The sequence below is a fragment of the Ranitomeya variabilis genome, chromosome 4 (genome assembly GCF_051348905.1).
Source record: "Ranitomeya variabilis isolate aRanVar5 chromosome 4, aRanVar5.hap1, whole genome shotgun sequence".
In the NCBI taxonomy this organism is placed as follows: Eukaryota; Metazoa; Chordata; class Amphibia; order Anura; family Dendrobatidae; genus Ranitomeya; species Ranitomeya variabilis.
The window spans coordinates 121447056-121465504 of record NC_135235.1 but is presented as its reverse complement, the minus strand read 5'-3'; the positions used below and the strand labels follow the sequence as shown (position 1 = coordinate 121465504).

At 42.4% G+C, this 18449-nt stretch overlaps 1 long non-coding RNA gene across 2 annotated transcripts in view; it reads left to right on the top strand.

Moving 5' to 3' along the window:
• The window catches only part of LOC143768483 (uncharacterized), a 60143-nt gene extending 43517 nt beyond the window's left edge, over positions 1-16626 (top strand). For both annotated transcript variants that reach the window (XR_013213886.1, XR_013213885.1), the window contains exons 2-3: positions 16130-16321; positions 16428-16626. This is a non-coding gene — a long non-coding RNA (uncharacterized LOC143768483). The remainder of the gene's footprint in view (positions 1-16129; positions 16322-16427) is intronic.
• The last annotated feature ends 1823 nt before the right edge of the window (positions 16627-18449 follow it).

Here is an 18449-nt window from a genome sequence, read left to right as displayed (position 1 = left end):
CTAGTTCCCTGGATCAACGCCTTATCAAGGAATCTAGTGTATATACCCTGTAACATTATACTTTTCCAGAAAGGTATCCAGTCCCCTCTTAAATTTAATTAATGAATCACTCATTACAACATCATGCGGCAGAGAGTTCCATAGTCTCACTGCTCTTACAGTAAAGAATCTGCGTCTGTTATTATGCTTAAACCTTCTTTCCTCCAGACGTAGAGGATGCCCCCTTGTCCCTGTCTCAGGTCTATGATTAAAAAGATCATCAGAAAGGTCTTTGTACTGTCCCCTCATATATTTATACATTAAAATAAGATCGCCCCTTAGTCTTCGTTTTTCCAAACTAAATAGCCCCAAGTGTAATAACCTATCTTGGTATTGCAGACCCCCCAGTCCTCTAATAACCTTGGTCGCTCTTCTCTGCACCCGCTCCAGTTCAGCTATGTCTTTCTTATACACCGGAGACCAGAACTGTGCACAGTATTCTAAGTGTGGTCGAACTAGTGACTTGTATAGAGGTAAAATTATGTTCTCCTCATGAGCATCTATGCCTCTTTTAATACATCCCATTATTTTATTTGCCTTTGTAGCAGCTGCCTGACACTGGCCACTGAATATGAGTTTGTCATCCACCCATATACCCAGGTCTTTTTCATTGACGGTTTTGCCCAGAGTTTTAGAATTAAGCACATAGTTATACATCTTATTACTTCTACCCAAGTGCATGACCTTACATTTATCCCCATTAAAGCTCATTTGCCATTTATCAGCCCAAGCTTCTAGTTTACATAAATCATCCTGTAATATAAAATTGTCCTCCCCTGTATTGATTACCCTGCAGAGTTTAGTGTCATCTGCAAATATTGAAATTCTACTCTGAATGCCCCCTACAAGGTCATTAATAAATATGTTAAAAAGAAGAGGGCCCAATACTGACCCCTGTGGTACCCCACTGCTAACCGCAACCCAGTCCGAGTGTGCTCCATTAATAACCACCCTTTGTTTCCTATCCCTGAGCCAGCTCTCAACCCACTTACACATATTTTCCCCTATCCCCATTACTCTCATTTTATGTAACAACCTTTTGTGTGGCACTGTATCAAAAGCTTTGGAAAAGTCCATATACACTACGTCCACTGGGTTCCCTTGGTCCAGTCCGGAACTTACCTCTTCATAGAAGCTGATCAAATTAGTCTGACATGAACGGTCCCTAGTAAACCCGTGCTGATACTGGGTCATAAGGTTATTCCTCTTCAGATACTCCAGTATAGCATCCCTTAGAATGCCCTCCAGGATTTTACCCACAGTAGAGGTTAAGCTTACTGGCCTATAATTACCGAGTTCAGTTTTTTGCCCCTTTTTTGAATATTGGCACCACATTTGCTATACGCCAGTCCTGTGGTACAGACCCTGTTATTATGGAGTCTTTAAAGATTAAAAATAATGGTCTATCAATGACTGTACTTAGTTCCTGCAGTACTCGGGGGTGTATCCCATCCGGGCCCGGAGATTTGTCAATTTTAGTTATTTTTAGACGCCACTGTACTTCCTGCTGGGTTAAGCAGGTGACATTTAATGGGGAATTTTTATCACTAGTCATTTTGTCTGCCATGGGATTTTCTTTTGTAAATACTGATGAAAAAAAGTCATTTAGCATATTGGCTTTTTCCTCATCCTCATCCACCATTTCCCCCAGATTATTTTTAAGGGGGCCAACACTGTCATTTTTTAGTTTCTTACTATTTATATAGTTAAAGAATATTTTGGGATTATTTTTACTCTCTCTGGCAATGAGTCTCTCTGTCTCAATCTTTGCTGCCTTGATTTGCTTTTTACAGAATGTATTTAATTTTCTGTATTTATTTAATGCCTCCTCACTACCTACTTCCTTTAATTCTCTAAATGCTTTATTTTTGTCCCTTATTGCGCCCCTTACAGCTCTATTTAGCCATATTGGTTTCCTCCTATTTCTAGTATGTTTATTCCCATACGGTATATACTGTGCACAGGTCCTATCCAGGATGCTAATAAACGTCTCCCATTTTCTTTGTGTATTTTTTTGTCTCAGGATATCGTCCCAGTTAATTGCACCAAGATCCTCTCTCATCCGTTGGAAATTTGCCCTCCTGAAGTTTAGTGTCCTTGTCACCCCCCTACTACCCATCTTATTAAAGGTTACATGAAAACTTATTATTTTGTGATCACTATTCCCCAAGTGACCCCCAACCCTTATATTTGATATGTGGTCTGGCCTGTTGGTTAATATTAGGTCTAGCAGTGCCCCCCTCCTTGTTGGGCCCTGAACCAGTTGTGAAAGGTAATTGTCTCTCATAGTTGTCAAAAACCGATTACCTTTGCTGGAACTGCAGGTTTCTGTTCCCCAATCTATTTCAGGGTAGTTGAAGTCCCCCATAATAATGACTTCTCCTTGAGTCGCAGCTTCATCTATTTGCTTTACGAGGATATTCTCCATTGCTTCCATTATTTTTGGAGATTTATAACAAATCCCTATCAGTAATTTATTATTTTTTCCCCCTCCCCTTATCTCCACCCACAGGGACTCTACATTTTCATTAAATTCACCTATATTATCACGCAGGATGGGTTTTAATGAAGATTTTACATATAGACACACCCCACCCCCTCGCTTATCTGTACAGTCATTTCTGAACAGGCTATAGCCCTGCAAGTTAACAGCCCAGTCATGGCTCTCATCCAGCCACGTCTCAGATATCCCCACCATGTCATAATTATGCTCCAACAACATTAGTTCTAATTCATCCATTTTGTTGGCGAGGCTTCTGGCATTAGTATACATGCACTTGATGTTACTCTCTGTACCTCTATTCTTTCTTAAATTACTAACTGTTCTAACCACACCCCCTATGCTACCGCCTCCGCCAACTTCCTTATTTGTGCCCAGGTCTCTATCTACACTATCTTCCCCTCCTATAAAATGAATACCCTCCCCCCCCAATCCCTAGTTTAAACACTCCTCCAACCTTCTAACCATTTTCTCCCCCAGCACAGCTGCCCCTTCCCCATTGAGGTGCAGCCCGTCCCTAGCGTAGAGCCTGTAGCCAACTGAGAAGTCGAAATGTGCCCCATCTCTATCCTGCCCCAAGATCCTGCACCGTGTATCTCCATCCTTCCCCATGATCCTGCTCCAGGTGTCTCCATCCTGCCCCATCTATCTCCATACCTCCCTATCTGTCTCCATCCTGCCCATGATACTGCACCACGTGTCTTCATCCTGCACCATATCTCCATCCTGCCCCATGATACTGCACTATGTGTCTCCATCTTGCCCCATGTTCCTGCTCCATCTGTCTCTATTCCTCCCTATCTATCTCCATCCCTCCCTATCTTCATCCAGCCCCATGATCCTGCTCCATGTGTCTCCATCCTGCCCCATCTGTCTCCATCCTGCCTCATCTGTCTCCATCCTGCCTCATCTGTCTCCATCCTGCCTCATCTGTCTCCATCCTGCCTCATCTGTCTCCATCCTGCCTCATCTGTCTCCATCCTGCCCCATGTCTCCATCCTGCCTCATCTGTCTCCATCCTGCCCCATCTGTCTCCATCTTGCCCCATGTTCCTGCCCCATCTGTGTACATCCTGCCCCAGGTCTCCATCCTGCCCATGATCCTGCACCATCCGTCTCCATCCTGCACCATGTGTCTCCATCGTGCCCCATCTGTTTCCATCCTGCGCCATGTGTTTCCATCCTGCACCATCTCACATGGTGCAGGATCATGATGCAGGAAGGAGACAGATGGGGCAGGAAGAAGACACATGTTCCATGTGGCTCCATCTTGCTGCACAAACATCTTGAGGCTTGCCGCTTTCAATAAAAATAATAATAAAAAAAACACTTTCTCCTTACCTGTCCGCGTTCCAGTGGCGATGTCCAAGCCAGGCATTTCAAGAAGGGACTCGCCAGCGAATGACAATGATGTCATACGCCGGTAACGTGTGTGCTGACGTCAGCTGAGGCGACCTTTTTGAATCAGGGCTACCATCCAAGAACAACTGAAAATCAGATCACAAGAGCCACCAGAATATCAAGGAATCACCTGCTACATTACAAAACTAAAGAAGAAAATAACCGGGTACCTCTAGTAGTTACCTACAATCCAAATCTGGAGGCGCTAAGGGGAGCTGCACGGAAATTACAACCTTTACTGCAAAAAGATGCCAGACTACAATCCATTTTTCCAGACCCCCCACTACTGTGTTTTAGGCAGCCCCCAAATCTAAGAAGCATCATTGTCAGAAGCTCCCTGTCCTCTCCAACAGCTGCAGGTACCTTTCCTTGCAAACAGAAAAAATGCAAAACCTGTTGTGAATTAGACTTTTTTGGCTCCCTCTTGTGGTCACTGGTGATATGACTCTGGGATTGTCTTTCTCTGTTTGGCACCCACCTGGGTCGTTAGTCCAGGGGTGTTGCTATATAAGATTCCTGGATTCTCAGTCCAGTGCCTGGCATCGTTGTAATCAGATCCTTTCTGTTTGCTCCTGTCTGCTGGTCCTGGTTCTTGCTAAATTAAGCTAAGTCGTGCTTCCTTGTTTTTTGGTTATTTGTATAGCTCTTATTTTCTGTCCAGCTTGTACTAAATGTGATTCCTGATTTTGCTGGAAGCTCTAGGGGGCTGGTATTCTCCCCCCGGGCCGTTAGACGGTTCGGGGGTTCTTGAATATCCAGCGTGGAAATTTTGATAGGGTTTTTGCTGACCGTATAAGTCATCTTACTATATTCTGCTATTAGTCAGTGGGCCTCTCTTTGCTAAATATCTAGTTCATTCTTACGTTTGTCTTTTCTCCTTACCTCACCGTTATTATTTGTGGGGGGCTTGTATCCAACTTTTGGGGTCTTTTCTCTGGAGGCAAGAAAGGTCTATCTTTTCCCTTCTAGGGTTAGTTAGTTCTCCGGCTGGCGCGAGACGTCTAGAACCAACGTAGGCACGTTTCCCGGCTGCTGCTATTTGTGGTGCTAGGATTAGATATACGGTTAGCCCAGTTACCACTGCCCTATGAGCTGGTTTTTTATGTTTGCAGACTTGGTATGTACTTTTGAGACCCTCTGCCATTGGGGTCATAGCAGTATGCCAGGCCAAAGTTGAATGTTTAATGCATTGCAGAAGTGGGATAATAAGAAAGGAAATTCTGAGGTTTTTTTTTTTTTTTTTTCCCTCTCTTTGTTCCTCCCCTTTACCTCTGAGTGGCTTGTGCTTGCTGCAGACATGAATGTCCAGACCTTGATTACAAGTGTGGATCAGCTTGCTGCTCGTGTGCAGGGCATACAAGATTTTGTTACCAGTAGTCCAATGTCTGAACCTAAAATACCTATTCCTGAACTGTTCTCTGGAGACCGATTCAAGTTTAGGAATTTCAGGAATAATTGTAAATTGTTTCTATCTCTGAGACCCCGTTCATCTGGAGACTCAGCTCAGCAAGTTAAAATTATCTCTTTCTTACGGGGCGACCCTCAGGATTGGGCCTTCTCGCTAGCGCCAGGAGATCCGGCATTGGCAAATATTGATGCGTTTTTTCTGGCGCTCGGATTGCTTTACGAGGAACCCAATCTTGAAATTCAGGCAGAAAAAGCCTTGCTGGCTATTTCTCAGGGCCAGGATGAAGCTGAAGTGTATTGCCAAAAATTTCGGAAATGGTCCGTGCTTACTCAGTGGAATGAGTGTGCTCTGGCCGCAAATTTCAGAAATGGCCTTTCTGAAGCCATTAAGAATGTGATGGTGGGTTTCTCCATTCCTACAAGTCTGAATGATTCCATGGCGCTGGCTATTCAAATTGACCGGCGTTTGCGGGAGCGCAAAACTGCTAATCCTCTGGTGGTGTTGTCTGAACAAACACCTGATTTAATGCAATGTGATAGAATTCAGACTAGAAATGAACGGAAAAATCATAGACGTCAGAATGGGTTGTGTTTTTACTGTGGTGATTCTACACATGTTATATCAGCATGCTCTAAACGCCTAACAAGGGTTGTTAGTCCTGTCGCCATTGGTAATTTGCAACCTAAATTTATTTTGTCTGTGACTTTAATTTGCTCATTGTCTTCCTACCCTGTTATGGCGTTTGTGGATTCAGGTGCTGCGCTGAGTCTTATGGATGTCATTTGCCAAGCGCTGTGGTTTTGTTCTTGAGCCTTTGGTAAATCCTATCCCTCTTAGAGGTATTGATGCTACGCCATTGGCGGAAAATAAACCGCAGTTTTGGACACAGGTAACCATGTGCATGACTCCTGAACATCGGGAGGTGATTCGTTTTCTTGTTCTGCATAAAATGCATGATTTGGTCGTTTTGGGTCTGCCATGGTTACAGACCCATAATCCAGTCTTGGATTGGAAGGCAATGTCTGTGTCAAGTTGGGGCTGTCAGGGAATTCATGCTGATTCCCCGCCGGTGTCTATTGCTTCCTCTACTCCTTCGGAAGTTCCTGAGTATTTGTCTGATTATCAGGACGTGTTCAGCGAGTCCAGGTCCAGTGCTCTGCCTCCTCATAGGGACTGTGACTGCGCCATAGATTTGATTCCAGGTAGTAAATTTCCTAAGGGAAGATTATTTAATCTGTCTGTACCTGAGTATACCGCAATGCGTTCGTATATCAAGGAGTCTCTGGAGAAGGGGCATATCCGTCCATCCTCTTCCCCTCTTGGTGCGGGATTCTTTTTTGTGGCCAAGAAGGACGGATCTTTGAGACCTTGTATTGACTATTGGCTTCTGAATAAAATCACTGTTAAATTTCAGTATCCTTTGCCTCTGTTGTCGGACTTGTTTGCCCGGATTAAAGGTGCCAAGTGGTTCACCAAGATAGATCTTCGTGGTGCGTACAACCTTGTGCACATTAAGCAGGGAGATGAATGAAAAACTGCATTTAATACGCCCGAAGGTCATTTTGAGTACTTGGTGATGCCTTTTGGGCTCTCTAATGCTCCTTCAGTGTTTCAGTCCTTTATGCATGATATTTTCCGGAAGTATCTGGATAAATTTATGATTGTTTATCTGGATGATATTCTGTTTTTTTCTGATGATTGGGACTCGCATGTAGAGCAGGTCAGGATGGTGTTTCAGGTTTTGCGTGAGCATGCTTTGTTTGTTAAGGGCTCAAAGTGTCTCTTTGGAGTACAGAAGGTTAGAAAACCGGCTAGAATATTGAAAGGATATATTAAGTTGAAAAACCAGAAAAAACGTACTATCCTTAAAACGATATTTTATTATTAAATTGTCTAAAATCCCAATAGATAAAACTCAAATGTATGCAATCAACATCAGCCAACTGGGTTGGGTAAGCTAGAAAAATAGGGAGAAAATAGCAGATATGCCTGACACAGTCCCTGTAGGTGGCCCTAAAGTGTCTTAAACCTACCTACCAGCGGAGGTTGGCACCCTAGATTTCGATATGGCGCCCCCGCTCACCGTCGACTGTCCCTCCTTACCCTAGTAGGGTCCTACTTGCTACCCACACCCAGGTACCCACAGACATACACACACAAATTGACCAATAGGTCACACTAACCAAAAAACGTGAAAAAGTGAAAAAAGAAAAAAGTGAACGAAAAATTCTAAAAACACTGCAGACATTGCTGCATAAATGCACTAAATAGCATGTACCCCACAGTTACCTCAAAAAGATTTTTTTGAAAAAATAGATAGTGCAGAGCTATGGGGTACAGCCGGGCACAGTTGGAGTGTGCTCAATAAAATATTCGGAGGTCATAAGTAGTGAAACCTCTAATAGATGTAACAATAGGTCACTGTCTTTGTTAGTGGTTGATGACCTAAAAATCTTAGACAGACCAATAAAGCTAATGTACAGAGTGGATCCCTAAGCAAGATAGCACCCCTCCGAAAAGGTTAGCAGATATATGAGTACACTCAATGGATGTAAATATGTTGTTGGGTGATATAGATATTACACCCTAAATTGTCCAAAAATAAACAGAACAAAATATTCAACAAAAACCAAAAAACAAAATAAACCCAAATGAAAAGATTATCTGCCTTATAGGGTATCACATGTAGTATTTCTCATTTAGTTTAAGGGCTAATGCACATCAGTATACAGAAACGACTGAGAACCATCCCTATATTAGATGATCTGGTAAACTTTTATTGTTATGAGTAGCATAATAGTCTGCACTCTAGATGCCATCCGAGTTCCGCATCTTATACCATAGAAAAAATCAGCAAAATATTGAACAAAATCAGAAAAAAAGAAAAAAACACAAAACAAATTGGTATCACATATAGTGTCTCTCAATTGCGTTAGATTAGTGCATCTACAAGCCCAAAAAAATATAAGGCCAATCCCATTATAGGATATCACATATAGTATTTCTCATTTGGTTTAAGGGCTAATGCACGTCAGAGTACAGAAACAGCTGAGAGCCATCCCTCATTACCCTCTCTATAATGGATAATCTGATACACTTTTGTTGCTGTCAGTAACACATTAGTCTGCACTCTAGATGCCATACGAGTTCCGCATCTCATACCAAAGAAAAAATTAGCAAAATATTAAACAGAATCAGAAAAAAGAAAGAAACACAAAATAACTTGGTATCACATAAAGTGTCTCTCAATAGCGTTAGATTAGTGCCTTATAGGGTATCACATATAGTATTTCTCATTTAGTTTAAGGGCTAATGCACATCAGTATACAAAAACGACTGAGAACTATCCCTCATTACTCTCTCTATATTAGATGATCTGGTACACTTTTATTGTTATGAGTAGCATATTAGTCTGCACTCTAGATGCCATCCGAGTTCCGCATCTTATACCATAGAAAAAATCAGCAAAATATTAAACAAAATCAGAAAAAAGAAAGAAACACAAAACAAATTGGTATCACATATAGTGTCTCTCAATTGCGTTAGGTTAGTGCATCTACAGGCCCAAAATATCTAAGGCCAATCCCTTATAGGATATCACATATAGTATTTCTCATTTGGTTTAAGGGCTAATGCACATCAGAGTACAGAAACAACTGAGAGCCATCCCTCTTTACCCTCTCTATAATGGATAATCTGGTACACTTTAGTTGGTGTCAGTAACACATTAGTCTGCACTCTAGATGCCATACGAGTTCCGCATCTCATACCAAAGGAAAAATTTTACCAAAATATAACAAAATCAGAAAAAAGAAAGAAACACAAAATAAATTGGTATCACATAAAGTGTCTCTCAGTAGCGTTAGATTAGTGCAACTACAAGCCCAAAATATCTGAGGCCAATCCCTCATTGCTGTCCTATAGGCAAGTGCTGTACTTGGTCTGTCTTGACAAAAAAACTTATCTGAGTAGGTGACATGTTCAGTCCCATCTCGCCATCCCTACGCGTTTCGCCCCTTCCCAGTTTAGGGGCTCATCAGGGGATAAATTCGGGTATAGCAACAATGGCTTCAGAAGTCTAGCAGCTATGGCTACACAAGTGGATTACCAAAAACGCGTAGGGATGGCGAGATGGGACTGAACATGTCACCTACTCAGATAAGTTTTTTTGTCAAGACAGACCAAGTACAGCACTTGCCTATAGGACAGCAATGAGGGATTGGCCTCAGATATTTTGGGCTTGTAGTTGCACTAATCTAACGCTACTGAGAGACACTTTATGTGATACCAATTTATTTTGTGTTTCTTTCTTTTTTCTGATTTTGTTATATTTTGGTAAAATTTTTCCTTTGGTATGAGATGCGGAACTCGTATGGCATCTAGAGTGCAGACTAATGTGTTACTGACACCAACTAAAGTGTACCAGATTATCCATTATAGAGAGGGTAAAGAGGAATGGCTCTCAGTTGTTTCTGTACTCTGATGTGCATTAGCCCTTAAACCAAATGAGAAATACTATATGTGATATCCTATAAGGGATTGGCCTTAGATATTTTGGGCCTGTAGATGCACTAACCTAACGCAATTGAGAGACACTATATGTGATACCAATTTGTTTTGTGTTTTTTTCTTTTTTTCTGATTTTGTTCAATATTTTGCTGATTTTTTCTATGGTATAAGATGCGGAACTCGGATGGCATCTAGAGTGCAGACTATTATGCTACTCATAACAATAAAAGTTTACCAGATCATCTAATATAGGGATGGTTCTCAGTCGTTTCTGTATACTGATGTGCATTAGCCCTTAAACTAAATGAGAAATACTACATGTGATACCCTATAAGGCAGATAATCTTTTCATTTGGGTTTATTTTGTTTTTTGGTTTTTGTTGAATATTTTGTTCTGTTTATTTTTGGACAATTTAGGGTGTAATATCTATATCACCCAACAACATATTTACATCCATTGAGTGTACTCATATATCTGCTAACCTTTTCGGAGGGGTGCTATCTTGCTTAGGGATCCACTCTGTACATTAGCTTTATTGGTCTGTCTAAGATTTTTAGGTCATCAACCACTAACAAAGACAGTGACCTATTGTTACATCTATTAGAGGTTTCACTACTTATGACCTCCGAATATTTTATTGAGCACACTCCAACTGTGCCCGGCTGTACCCCATAGCTCTGCACTATCTATTTTTTCAAAAAAATCTTTTTGAGGTAACTGTGGGGTACATGCTATTTAGTGCATTTATGCAGCAATGTCTGCAGTGTTTTTAGAATTTTTCGTTCACTTTTTTCTTTTTTCACTTTTTCACGTTTTTTGGTTAGTGTGACCTATTGGTCAATTTGTGTGTGTATGTCTGTGGGTACCTGGGTGTGGGTAGCAAGTAGGACCCTACTAGGGTAAGGAGGGACAGTCGACGGTGAGCGGGGGCGCCATATCGAAATCTAGGGTGCCAACCTCCGCTGGTAGGTAGGTTTAAGACACTTTAGGGCCACCTACAGGGACTGTGTCAGGCATATCTGCTATTTTCTCCCTATTTTTCTAGCTTACCCAACCCAGTTGGCTGATGTTGATTGCATACATTTGAGTTTTATCTATTGGGATTTTAGACAATTTAATAATAAAATATTGTTTTTTCTGGTTTTTCGAGTACAGAAGGTTCCCTTCTTGGGGTTTATTTTTTTCCCTTCTGCGGTGGAGATGGACCCAGTCAAGGTCCGAGCTATTCATGATTGGACTCAGCCCACGTCAGTTAAAAGTCTTCAGAAGTTCTTGGGTTTTGCTAACTTCTACCGTCGTTTTATCGCTAATTTTTCTAGCGTTGTTAAACCTTTGACGGATATGACCAAGAAAGGTTCTGATGTTGCTAACTGGGCTCCTGCAGCCGTGGAAGCTTTCCAAGAGTTGAAGCGCCAGTTTACTTCGGCACCTGTTTTGTGCCAGCCTGATGTCTCACTGCCCTTTCAGGTTGAAGTGGATGCTTCTGAAATTGGGGCAGGGGCCGTTTTGTCGCAGAGAAGCCCTGGTTGCTCTGTAATGAGACCATGTGCCTTTTTCTCTAGGAAGTTTTCGCCTGCTGAGCGGAATTATGATGTTGGCAATCGGGAGTTGTTGGCCATGAAGTGGGCATTTGAGGAGTGGCGTCATTGGCTCGAGGGTGCTAAGCATCGTGTGGTGGTCTTGACTGATCACAAAAATCTGATGTATCTCGAGTCTGCTAAACGCCTGAATCCTAGACAGGCCCGCTGGTCATTGTTTTTCTCCCGTTTTGACTTTGTGGTCTCGTATTTACCAGGTTCAAAGAATGTGAAGGCTGATGCTCTTTCAAGGAGCTTTGTGCCTGACTCTCCTGGAGTCGCAGAACCTGTTGGTATTCTTAAAGAGGGAGTTATCTTGTCAGCCATTTCTCCGGATTTGCGACGTGTGTTGCAGAGATTTCAGGCTGGTAGACCTGACTCTTGTCCACCTGACAGACTGTTTGTTCCTGATAAGTGGACCAGCAGAGTCATTTCCGAGGTTCATTCCTCGGTGTTGGCAGGGCATCCGGGAATTTTTGGCACCAGAGATCTGGTGGCTAGGTCCTTTTGGTGGCCTTCCTTGTCACGGGATGTGCGGTCATTTGTGCAGTCCTGTGGGACTTGTGCTCGAGCTAAGCCTTGCTGTTCTCGTGCCAGCGGGTTGCTCTTGCCCTTGCCTGTCCCGAAGAGGCCTTGGACACACATTTCCATGGATTTCATTTCAGATCTTCCGCTGTCTCAGGGCATGTCTGTCATCTGGGTGGTATGTGATCGCTTTTCCAAGATGGTCCATTTGGTATCTTTGCCTAAGCTGCCTTCCTCTTCCGATCTGGTTCCTTTGTTCTTTCAGAATGTGGTTCGTTTACACGGCATTCCTGAGAATATTGTGTCTGACAGAGGATCCCAGTTTGTTTCCAGGTTCTGGCGATCCTTTTGTGCTAAGATGGGCATTGATTTGTCGTTTTCGTCTGCCTTTCATCCTCAGACTAATGGACAAACGGAGCGAACTAATCAGACTCTGGAGGCTTATTTGAGGTGTTTTGTTTCTGCAGATCAGGATGATTGGGTGACCTTCTTGCCATTGGCTGAGTTTGCCCTTAATAATCGGGCTAGTTCCGCTACTTTGGTTTCGCCTTTTTTTTGCAACTCTGGTTTCCATCCCCGTTTTTCCTCGGGACATGTGGAGCCTTCTGACTGTCCTGGGGTAGATTCCGTGGTGGATAGGTTGCAGCAGATCTGGAATCATGTGGTGGACAACTTGAAGTTGTCACAGGAGAAGGCTCAGCGTTTTGCCAACCGCCGCCGCGGTGTGGGTCCCCGACTTCGTGTTGGGGATTTGGTATGGCTGTCTTCTCGATTTGTTCCTATGAAGGTCTCCTCTCCTAAATTTAAGCCTCGCTTCATCGGTCCTTACAAGATATTGGAAATCCTTAATCCTGTGTCCTTTCGCTTGGATCTTCCGGTGTCGTTTGCCATTCACAACGTGTTCCATAGGTCTTTGTTGCGGCGGTACGTTGTACCTGTGGTTCCTTCTGTTGAGCCTCCTGTTCCGGTCTTGGTTGAGGGCGAGTTGGAGTACGTGGTGGAGAAGATCTTGGATTCCCGTCTCTCCAGGCGGAGGCTTCAGTATCTGGTCAAGTGGAAGGGCTATGGTCAGGAGGATAATTCCTGGGTGGTTGCCTCTGATGTGCATGCGGCCGACTTAGTTCGTGCCTTTCACGCTGCTCATCCTGATCGCCCTGGTGGTCTTGGTGAGGGTTCGGTGACCCCTCCTTAAAGGGGGGGTACTGTTGTGAATTAGACTTTTTTGGCTCCCTCTTGTGGTCACTGGTGATATGACTCTGGGATTGTCTTTCTCTGTTTGGCACCCACCTGGGTCGTTAGTCCAGGGGTGTTGCTATATAAGCTTCCTGGATTCTCAGTCCAGTGCCTGGCATCGTTGTAATCAGATCCTTTCTGTTTGCTCCTGTCTGCTGGTCCTGGTTCTTGCTAAATTAAGCTAAGTCGTGCTTCCTTGTTTTTTGGTTATTTGTATGGCTCTTATTTTCTGTCCAGCTTGTACTAAATGTGATTCCTGATTTTGCTGGAAGCTCTAGGGGGCTGGTATTCTCCCCCCGGGCCGTTAGACGGTTCGGGGGTTCTTGAATATCCAGCGTGGAAATTTTGATAGGGTTTTTGCTGACCGTATAAGTCATCTTACTATATTCTGCTATTAGTCAGTGGGCCTCTCTTTGCTAAATATCTAGTTCATTCTTACGTTTGTCTTTTCTTCTTACCTCACCGTTATTATTTGTGGGGGGCTTGTATCCAACTTTTGGGGTCTTTTCTCTGGAGGCAAGAAAGGTCTATCTTTTCCCTTCTAGGGTTAGTTAGTTCTCCGGCTGGCGCGAGACGTCTAGAACCAACGTAGGCACTTTCCCTGGCTGCTGCTATTTGTGGTGCTAGGATTAGATATACGGTTAGCCCAGTTACCACTGCCCTATGAGCTGGTTTTTTATGTTTGCAGACTTGGTATGTACTTTTGAGACCCTCTGCCATTGGGGTCATAACAAAAACCTGTCCATTTATAATGACCACGGACAAGATAAAGATCCCCAATTCACATCAGGACTACAAGATCCCAGGTACCTTCAGCTGCGTCACTTCTAATGTGGTGTACCTAATTATTTGTACTAAATGTCCAACTGGGGGTCTGTATGTGGGGGAGACAGGGCAGAAACTGAGAACAAGGATGAACTCTCATCGCCATACAATAAGAGAAAAAAGAATGGATATACCTGTGGCAATACATTTCTGTCTCCCAAATCATAGCATTATGGACATGAAATTACTTGTACTAAAAAGTAACTTCAATTCGCAGAAAGACAGGAGAGTCTGGGAATATAAACTGATGACGACCTTTGACACTCTAAATGCAGGAATGAATGTGTCACACGGATTTATGTCTTTTTACATCAACTAACTACAACTAAGGAACTTGCCCATCAGACCATGTGGGGTCATCACAACAGACCCTAATCACGGGACAATAAAACATTCCTTATCTAAGAATTGGCCCAATATTTATGGACGTAACTGTTTATCACCCATGGTAATTCTCCTTCATGTCACCTGGCTTATCCATGGTTTTTTTTTCCCCTCACACTTTTTTTTTTCCTATACTATGTTGTGCATAAATATGTGATTCTTCAGAATTTGTTTTAGTCTTTGCCTGATGAAGAGACGTATGTAGTCTCGAAAGCTTGCAATTTGTTACCATCTTTTCAGTTAGCCATTAAAAGGTATCAACCCCTGAGGACTCTCAATTCTAAATATTTTTCTATCTACTGGCTAACACGGTACCAAGATATATTTCTTTCCTGTATCAATATGGATACATTGTAATTCTGTAAAAAAGAAAGTGTAAAGGGTCTTGTAAATAATTAATAGCTGCTTCTGTAAAAACAAATTTGAATGTTTTTTTTATACGCTCGTGTGAACCTACTCTCACTTTGATCTTTGTTTAATTAATTAAAAGGCTGGTAATATTACTATAAAAATAAATAAATTAACATATTTGGTATTAATGCATTCATAAAACTCACCTATCAAAAATCTGAAATTAATTAACCTGATTGGTGAACAAAAAAAATAAAAACGCCAGAAATACGAGTTTTTTTCTTTCTTCCCCAAAATAGTATCATTGCAAACATCAGTTTGGTGACAAAAAAACATTAATTTCTACTGAATTTCTGAATTTTTGTTCACCACTTTAAAAAAAAAAGGAAGTTTGCTATCACCATAATAATACTGACCTAGAGCACACTGACCTACTGACCTAGGTTCCCAGGTCATTTTTACAACACAATGAACGCTGTAAATACAAAACCCAAAAAACGAGTTCAGAATATCATGTTTTTCACCATTTTATCGCATTGAATTATTTCCTTTGTTTTTCGGTAGATGATATGATAAAATGAACGGCGTCAATCAATAATACAGATCTCAAATGGCTTTGTTGATGGAAAAATAAAGTTACAGCTTTTGTTAAAAGAGGAGGAAAAAAAATAAAGGCAATGTGCACACGTTGCGGATTCGTGTGCGGATTATTCCACGCAGAATTTGAAAAATCCGCATGTAACACGCCCTGCATTTTACCTGGGGATTACCTGCGGATTTACCATGGATTTACGGCAGTTTTTGTGCGGTTTTCACATGCATTTTTACAGCTTCGGATTCCAATTATAGAGCAGGTGTAAATCGCTGCGGATTCCGCACAAAGAATTGACATGCTACGGAAAATAAACCGCAGCGTTTCCATGTGGTTTTGGTTTTCCATAGGTTTATATGGTACTGTACAACGCATGGAAAACTGCTGCGAATCCGCAGCCAAATCCAAAACGTGTGCACAAACCCAAAAAGTGTAAAAAGTTTTTTAGTTTTTTTTTATAACCACAAAGGGATTGGGTGATTGGGTAACAGTGGTTTTGATTAGCAGGTTTTTTTATTTATTTCTTTTTGTTTTGGGTTTTATTTATTTTTTATGCATGTTGTTATTTCCAATTTATTTCACATAGTGTGTGGATCACCAGGTCATAAGACCTTCAAGGGGCATTATTAGGAGAATTTAATATTCCATATATATACTGTGTGTGATATATTTATATATAATTAATCTTTTTACTTGAGCAATTCGGTTAATGAACCATGCCCCCCACCATATTCACAAACAGAGCGGCCAACCCTATCTAGCCAACATTCCCTCACATCATACAGGTGACCTCACAGCTACTAGGTAATGAGAGAGCGTTCTACCTGTCATAATGGCCTCAGGGTGTAGGACATTCTACTGGCAGCCCACAAGTTATTAGCAACCCGCCTGGTACCATCAAGACATCATGGCTTCTCACAAGAAAAGCAGGAGATCCTATCCCAGAAGGAGAAGGACTCGCAGACCCCATAAAATGGGTAAATGTTATTGAGCCTACAGTAAACAGTATAACCTCCATTATAATGCTATACATGTAATTCTTGGCAATGGGCAACCTTATATTTATACATTGGCTTCTTCTAGGTCATAAACGTAGACACCGTTATTACTCCAGAAGGCGGATGTAGCAGAACCAGGAATAACCCCTTACTGCTGTCACCGATGATCACTTCTCTCCTGATCGAGTCCACTGGGGAAGTTGAAAACAAGAAATTCAGAACTTCATAATCTGTCAATAAATCAGCATAAGGGCACCGGCATGAAATAAACGACCATGAGCAGATTGCAGTCTCTTCTCTTAGTTTTATAGAACTAAAATTATTTAGATAAAATAAGGTAAAACAGGACTTACAGTGGATATAAAAAGAATCATTTTAGAATTTCTTCCACTTTTAAAGTCACCTGTAATCTGTACAAATCCACTGCAAAACAAACTGAAATCTTTTTGGATGGAAAAATAACAAAATTAAATTAACCCCTTTCTGACCTCGGACGGGATAGTACATCCGAGGTCAGAACCCCCGTCTTTGATGCGGGCTCCGGCGGTGAGCCGCATCAAAGCCGGGACATGTCAGCTGTTTTGAACTATTAACTAGTTAAATGCCACTGTCAAACACAGACAGCGGCATTTAACTACCGCTTCCGGCCGGGCGGCCGGAAATGAGCGCATCGCTGACCCCCGTCACATGATCGGGGGCCAGCGATGCTTCTGCATTGTAACCATAGAGGTCCTTGAGACCTCTATGGATACTGATCCCGGCTAGCTATGAGCGCCACCCTGTGGTCGGCGCTCATAGCACACCTGCATTTCTGCTGCATAGCAGCGATCTGATGATCGCTGCTATGTAGCAGAGGCGGTCGAGTTGTGCCAGCTTCTAGACTCCTATGGATGCTATTGAAGTATGGCAAAAGTAAAAAAATGTGAAAAAAATGTGAAAAAAATAAAAAAATATATAAAAGTTTAAATCATCCCCTTTCGCCCCATTCAAAATAAATCAATAAAAAAAATCAAACCTACACATATTTGGTATCGCCGCGTTCAGAATCACCGGATCTATCAATAGAAAAAAGCATTAACCTGATCGCTAAACAGCAAAGCGAGAAAAAAATTCGAAACGCCAGAATTAAGTTTTTTTGGTCGCCACGACATTGCATTAAAATGCAATAACGGGCGATCAAAAGAACGTATCTGCACCGAAATGGTATCATTAAAAACACCAGCTCGGCTCGCAAAAAATAAGCTCTCAACCGACCCCACATCATGAAAAATGGAGATGCTATGGGTATCAGAAAAAGGCACAATTTTTTTTAGCAAAGTTTGGAATTTTTTTTTTACCACTTAGATAAAAAATTACCCAGACATGTTAGGTGTCTATGAACTCGTAATTGCATGTAGAAAAGCCACGGAGACACCATCACGTGTTTCTCAACGCAAGCAATGAATAGCCAGGTCTTTCACCGGGAAGGAACAACCACGGGAAGGGCAGCATCCAATAAAGGAAAACCACCTATGCCAAAACATGGTATCCATCCACAGATTTCCTTTCTTGGATGCTGCCCTTCCCGTGGTTGTTCCTTCCTGGTGAAAGACCTGGCTATTCATTGCTTGCGTTGAGAAACACGTGATGGTGTCTCCGCGGTGTTCAGGGCCGTATTTGCCACTAGGCACTGGAGGGCACGTGCCTAGGGGCGGCAGGCTGCAGGGGGCGGCACCAAGACAGAGAAGAACTTTTTTTTTTTTTTTTTAACCTCCCCTTCCCTCCCTCCGTCAGACAACCCATGAAATGGGTTGAATTTTTGGTATTTCCAGGCCTCCGTACCTTGTGAGGTCACACTCATTCCAGTAGCCGCCGTCCATCTTGGATTTCCCTGGTTTCCAGGGACGCTACCTGCCAGAGCGTCCCTGGCTCTGTACACGCGGTGATTTCACCTTATCATCCTTCCTGGCTCCGTGCTGCTTCATTGCTCCCCCCTTCTCGGACTACAGCTATCCACGGCATTGTGTGCACAAACTTGAAGCTTCTTAAAGGTATAGTAACCAAAGTTACTACGTTGCTTCTATTTATCTGCTGCATCACCAATGCTAAATAAGGAGGGATCACATTA